Source organism: Diospyros lotus, chromosome 6, assembly GCF_014633365.1.
Source record: "Diospyros lotus cultivar Yz01 chromosome 6, ASM1463336v1, whole genome shotgun sequence".
NCBI classification, from domain to species: Eukaryota; Viridiplantae; Streptophyta; class Magnoliopsida; order Ericales; family Ebenaceae; genus Diospyros; species Diospyros lotus.
Genome location: NC_068343.1, coordinates 33,779,598 through 33,786,948, shown reverse-complemented (window position 1 = coordinate 33,786,948; position 7,351 = coordinate 33,779,598).

Here is a 7,351-nt window from a genome sequence, read left to right as displayed (position 1 = left end):
ATTGTCCACCTACCCGGCCTTAGGTGAAGGGTGGACCATGTTTCAAGATGAAACGCCCTAGGTGGGAACTAGGCTCGTCCTTCCCTTCCCTCATCCCCAGGATTCACTAGCGAAATTGGGCTTTAACCACACCGCATTGGCTAAAAAAGGAAACTCATGAAAATGCCCAACCGCCATTTCTTATTTATATTTAACTCTTTTCCACCCAAGAATTTTACCGGGCTCCATAAATCACCATTTAAACCAATCCATTGATTGATTACCAATTTTGGAGGAAAAACTCAAATTTTTAATTTTTCAAAATTTCGGCATTTTCTCCAAAAATGCCCGAAAATCCCTTTATTTTGAAAATTCCTCCGGGGCCCAAATTCAATTAAGAAACGCCCCAAAATTCCCCAATGTTTCCAATTTTTAAAAAAAAATTGGCCGGCGGGGCCCGCTGGCAGCTGGCCGAGCATGCCACGCGCGGCCGCGCGGTAGCGCACCTGCCCGCGCGCCTGGCCGCACGCGCGCGCGGCCGCCCGCGGGAGTGGCCGCCTACCCGCGCGCGGCCACCTGCCCCCGCGCGCATGCGGTCGCCCTGCGGCCTGTAGCTGGCTGGCAGCCCTCTGCTGCTCCAGCTGCCTTCCACACTTCTTTTCTTCTTTTTTTTTTTTCTTTTTCTTTAGGCTTTTAAAACCCAGATTTTCCAGAAAAATAAATTAACAAAATACTTCACTTTCATCCAAATTTTGCCTTTATTTCTCCAAAATTAAGGCTTGAACCAATCTCTTGATGCTTCCACAACATACATCAACCATCCACTATTTGGAACAAAGGCTTACAAGAAAATATCCATTTTATTCTTCCACAAAACTTACACAATGAAGTGGAAAATACTACATCTAACCTCATTCATGGAGGTTCATAATTTATTTTACATTTCAACCAAAATACATAAGCTACACAGCTTTAGCCTTCCCCATTCATAGCCATTTCTCTCCCATTTTCACCTTTCCCATAAGGCTTTCAACACCTACAAAGAGGTTCAACAAACCTCATGAGCTCAAAAGCTCAGTAAGGATGCATATGCAAAGTAAATACAAGCATAACAAGTCTATGTAATGGCAAATGCATGCAAGTATGGTTAGGTCATTCCATCCTCACAACCCAACATGGTTTGAAGCATCAACCTACCATTTCTTTCCCACCCCCATGGCCATAGGTCTCATGAACAAATAAAGCATGCAAAGAGATACATAAAAATTTATGCAACCTACTTACAATGCAATGCAAGGCCTCCTCTACATGGGGCCATCCCTTACCTTTTCTTGAATATTAAATCTCCATTTCAAAAGAGCTTCCATCTTCATTTTCTCCCATCTAAAATGGCATTCAAACAAGAACTCACTTTCTTTGGATAAAAAAAACACTAAATAAAGAAAGGAAGAATGCACTTACTTGATTTCTTCTCTTCTTCTTCACTTTTTCTTCCATGGGAGACTTCCTTATCTCCCTTTCTTTCTTTCCTTCTTCATTTCTTTCTCCAAATGGCCAAAGGAAACCAAGACTTCCCTTCTTGCCATTTTATACTAGTTCCCTCATATTTCAAGAATGCATCCTAGCCATTAGATTTATTTGGTGAGAATAAATCCTCACCCTCCAAACTAACACAATCCATGGCATTAAGTCTTGCTTAAAATCCACCATTGAATCTTTTCTCTCTTTACAAGACAACATCTTAGCCATCCAAAGGAAGCACAATCCATGTGCTTTGCTAGGTTTTAATCCTAGCCTTTGATTTAATTTAGAGATTAAATCTCCACCTTCCAATCATTTCTCTTTAAAATCTCTCCACCCATTTGGCAATCCATGCCAACTTCCAAGATTTAATGGCAACCCTTGGATCACTTTCCCATTTCAAGAATTAATCTCATCCTTTGAAATATCCTTTCTTTCCCATTTAAATTAATGGGACTATTTTCATAACCATCACACTTGAATGACATAAATAAATTTATTTCCCATTTAATTTAATGGGACAATTTTCCACCATCACATGAGAGACCACTTTGAAAGACATAAATGCTTTCTTTCTCATTTAAATAAATCTCATAATTTCCAAAGCATTAATGGGAGACCATTTTCCCATTTTCCTTTTTGATTTATTTAACTCTCATATTTTCCAAGGCATTAATGGTGACCATTTACTATTTTCTTTTGGATTTTCTTTTGAATTTTCTTTAATCCATATAATCATGCCTCTCATTAAATGCTTGAAAGACCCTTTTAGCATTTCTTTTTGCATTTAATTTAATCTCTCATTTAACTTGGACCACAAAATGCCATGTGTCACTCCAAGACACAACCTTGGCTTCCAAGTTCTAATCTCCTCCATCCATGTGGCATCACCACATTTATTCTCTAATATAGGGAAAAATTAATTATTTTACCACATAATTGATTATGCATCATTTTCCTAATATTCCATAATTAAATTCCTTTATGGAATTAAATTCCAAAATTCTCAAATACCCCTTGTGAATTTATTAATCCCATATGTCTCCACATAAACACCAAATTGGGATTTTATTCACTTACATACCTAATTCCACATAGGAATTATTTCCAATTTACCAAAATACCCTTTATATTGGATTTCACTATCCAAATTATCAAAATACCCCTCTCATAGGGCACCCTCAATCTCAAGGATCCAACACCTTCTCAAGGGCATTTTTGGAATTTTCTCACTTTCTTTCTCATTCTTTTAACACCTGTAACACTGGGTGTTACAATTTACCTAGGGCTTACCACTCATACACTTTCAAAATGAAAGGCTCCAATACTATAAATATAAAATGAAGCTCTTTATTGAAGCCGTCCAAATTACAACCATATATCTTTAAGGCCAAGACATCTCTATACATATCTATCCAGAACTCGCCCTAAATATTTATCTTTATTTTCTCTGGAATGACAAAAGAAGCAAGAGTGAGCGATAAGGCTCAGCAAGCATATAGCAAATGGAAGCATTAATAAAGCAGTATATGAAGACATGAATAACTTAGAGCCAAAGGAATATCACTGCCTAACATCTAGACAACCATTGGGTTCATGCCTTCTACACTTAACAATAACCTCCTCAGAGGCAACCATTTCTTTAAATTTTAACAAAGCCTATTTTAAATTTTCATAAGGTATACATGCACATGCACAATAATTGGCATACAAGGTTCCACTAACCATATACATCATAACATGCATTTCACATGAGTACCAAACTCCTTTTTCCCATGCCATGGACATCATACATGCCATGCGTTATTCTTATCATCATGCACATGAAACCATAACAGAGAAACCCATGTGGCCCCCAAGGCTGCCACTACTATGCATGCATGCATATATTATGAAGGATACTCATCATTCAACTGAATGCCATGCCTTTAAAGAATCATTGCATAGCTCATGCCTCAATTTACAAAGGGATGACTTTCCCATGCATTACATCAGCACAAATAGCTAATCATCCATGCAGATCTATATATGCTCAAATAACCAACCCATCCATACAGATGTATATATATACACAAATACCAAAATTCTAATAGCCACTCCTGGCTAGAGAAACGCCTACTGGGTTTATGGCCACCTCACCCGCGTCAGGCTCTCAGAGGGTACCCTATTCCACACGCATAGACTTAGCTGTCGCCCCAAAATAATAATAATGATGCAAATAATAACATCAAGCATGCATATGACAATTCAAGTACATGCCACATCACGAATGGCCACCATAGTACATGCAAGCCCTTTACACATAGTGTATACCTATAGCTATATGCATAATACACGCATGCCCTTCTTTAAACTATGAGTGCCTAATGATAATTACCATGCCATGCTTAACGTACCCATCACATACAAAGCATGACCCTCAATGGATGCAACCTGTAAGAACCCATATTTTCATGAGGTTACCACGTAATTTAAGTAAGTTTAGAATACCAAAAAATTAGCTTAATAGTAGTTATAAGTATCGAATCGTCTGCAGGGAATGCCCTGGAGCCGAGATATCTAAGGAAAATTATACGGATTTGACAAGCATTTCCAGATATGATTTATGACATCAGAAGAAATTGGGTCAGGAATGATTTCGGTACAGCTAAAATGTAGCTGTCATTTAGGCTGCAAAACCGAATTCTCATAGGTGACTTTTGGGAAGTCAACAGAAGCTTGAGGGCGCTTCAATTTTTCATAAAGAACAACCTTTCAGTAGTTTCAGGAAGAAACGAAAGGGTTTGAGACCAAAACAAAAACTCGGGCCAAAGTGCAGTTTTCTGAAATTACTGGAGGGAGGTCGAAATGATGTTTTTTCAGAATCTTCAGGGGTCAAATAGATGTTTTAGGACTTGAGGGTCTTAAGTGCAATTATGGAAAGTTAAGAGGCTAAGTGAAAAGGGCCAAAGTGAAAAAGCCTAAGTTTGAGGGGCCCAAGTGCAATTTCAAGAAACCTCCAAAACAACAATGGCCAACCAGCCCATTCCATCACCAAAATTGGCCACTGGGAACCCATGAGGGTTGGTCAGGGACATCTTTGGGTCAAGTCCTGGCCAACAAACAAACACGAAGATGGCCGAAAAATCAAGATTTTCGATCGGAAGTTCGGTCATTTTTGTCAACATCTACAACTTCGATTCTTGGTTGGATAAGGTTGCTTAAGGGTCGATCTAAGGTACGTAGATGCTCTTAAGGCCTTGAGTTGGCCGAGCACAGCCATTTGAAGCCTCAGATTTGCCTACAAATAGGCGTTCATGGTGACCAAAAATTAGAAGAGTGGGAGCTTCAAATCGAGGCTGTTTTCGAACGAATTGGGGTTTCAAAATAAGGGGCTTTTGTTTCCCATGGCTTGAGGTTTATTTCTATGCAATTCGGAGTATTTTGGTTGAGATTTGATGGCTATTCGAAGCCTCGCTGGAGATGGGTGGCGGATACCTTGGCCAAGACTTCAAAAGGCCAGTTGAAGGCCTTTCAGGGCTCCGACGAAGCCATTCTTGGTGCCATCGTGATCAATTCAAGGAGGAGAACAAGTTGGTGGAGAGATCCCAGAATGCCGATGTGCCGTCGCTGGAGAAAAAGACCGGCGCATGGCCGGCACGCACTGGTCTTCACGTGCCGCCATTCACCCTAGTGCATGTGGGCGCGTGGGAGGCTGGAAAAATTTGAAAAATATTCCAAAAATTCTAGAAAATATTTTATAGGGTTTTGTGCAAAAACTTTTGGTGTTTGCCTTCTCGATGTCTCAGTTTTCACATCAACTAACCTCGTTTTGAGTGCAAACGAGGGTTTGAGGTAAGTCCAGTAATTTTTCTTTGATGTTCTTAGACTTTAATGAGTTGTTGTGGAAAAATATTGGAGAAAATAGTCCTGAAGGTATTTATTTGGATTTTTAGAAGGGAAAATGGAAGAAAATGCATAGAAAATGAGGAAATTAATGTTCTGAGATATATAGTGATTAAATATGATTTATAGGATTGATGTGCTCGAGATAAAGTGATTGGTGCAACTTTTGAGTATTGGCTTGAAAATCGAGGTTAGGCACGCAAATCAATGTGATGCACATTTTTTGAGGTTTTTTGAACTTCGTGCTAAAGGTAAGTGGTACTTCCCAACTGGATTTAATTTTATGAAAATGCTTGGTTTGTAAGTGGTTCTACCCAAAACCTGATTTTAAGTAAATGATTTTATCATGTTGTCATGTCTTGATGTGAATATGTTCATGTAGATTGCATTTACATGTATTGATGACAAAGTATGCATATGAGCATAATGAGATTCACAATCATACGTTGCATGGATTTGGGATTAGGTACCGGCACCGTTGCTTTGCCAATGGTGCACCCATACACCCCTGTCTGACAGGGAGACTGTAAAAATGGTGGGTAATCTTAAGATGCAGTTGACCCAAACATGAGAGTTATGATGTTATGTGTATTGCACACATACATGTGCATTAAATGTTTTGTTCCCTTATTTAGATGATTCATCATCTAACTTGGGCTTTGTCCCTAGAATATTCAAACGTTCCAGATGGAGATTGTAGCAGAAACGAGGATGAATGAGGCATGAAATGGCACTTAGCAAAGTGCATGATGAGTTGTATGATGAGTTGAATGTATGTTATGTAGCCCATGTATTGAAGTTCTACTTCTTTAAATTCTGAATGTTTTGAGTAATGATAATGTATAGTCTCATTTATAGTTAATAATGATGTATAACCTTATTTATAGTTAATGAGAATGTAAGAATTGATTTATGATAAATGTTAAGATATTAGGTTCGATTCTAACTTCTGCATTTAATGTTTATGATGATTTTCTTTCGAGATAGATGTATGAAAATTTTGGGATGGATATGAGGAACATTATGGTTTAGCAATAGGAAAAAAAATTATCCCAGAATTATCCTGAGTTATAACGTGCTCGAAAAACGGGGCGTTATAGTTGGTATCAAAGCGAACTATAAGAAAACTTAGGAAAGATCATCAAAATCTATGAACCCTAGGTTTAGAAAAACTTAGATTTAGAAATCCCTATTTAGAGATTCGGGGATGATGATCGAAATCTTAAAGGTTACTAGATTTAAGTGTGGTATAGTAAAAGTGCATGTCTAGGAAAGTTTTGGCTAAGGAAAGACTTGGTATTTAAGTGTGTCCGATTGTGACCCACCTCTCTTTCCTGTGAACTTACTTGGTGTACTATCCATGAACAAACACTATTCCAGTATACGGCTACTATTCTTAGTAAATAGTGGAAGCCTAATGGAAGCTGATACAAGCGAAATGTCTAGCTATTGAAGTTATGATCCGATGATGTGATTCGGGTGTAAGGTTGACTCGATGACCATGATTATGGATCCGAGAGATTTAGAGATTGTTGATTTGAGGTCATTAACCAAAATCCTTACAATGAAAGATAAGATAAATGTGGTTATCGAGGATGATCGAATCATGGATAATTAGTCCGATGTGACAGGGCCTAACTGATGAGTTGAAGATCGAAGGATAAGGATTTTCGAACATCATTTAGTGTCACGAAAATAAGATATGTAGATCAGGGATCCAATGGATTGGGTCAAACGAGAAGCCAAAAATGGCTAAGTGATGGTGTGTGAGTGGCGTCAATTGATGAGGTGACAGTGGTGCAACCAATGTAACTTGCAAAGATGAGATGAGAAACCCTTGCAGCTTGACGACACTACTAGTTCGGTGTTCGCAGTGACAAATCTAGATCTAGGGACCCACTGTAAAGGGCTGATGGATGGCTTGTGGAAAGGTACGGGAGTCCCGTCAACCAAAGCGTCATAACAG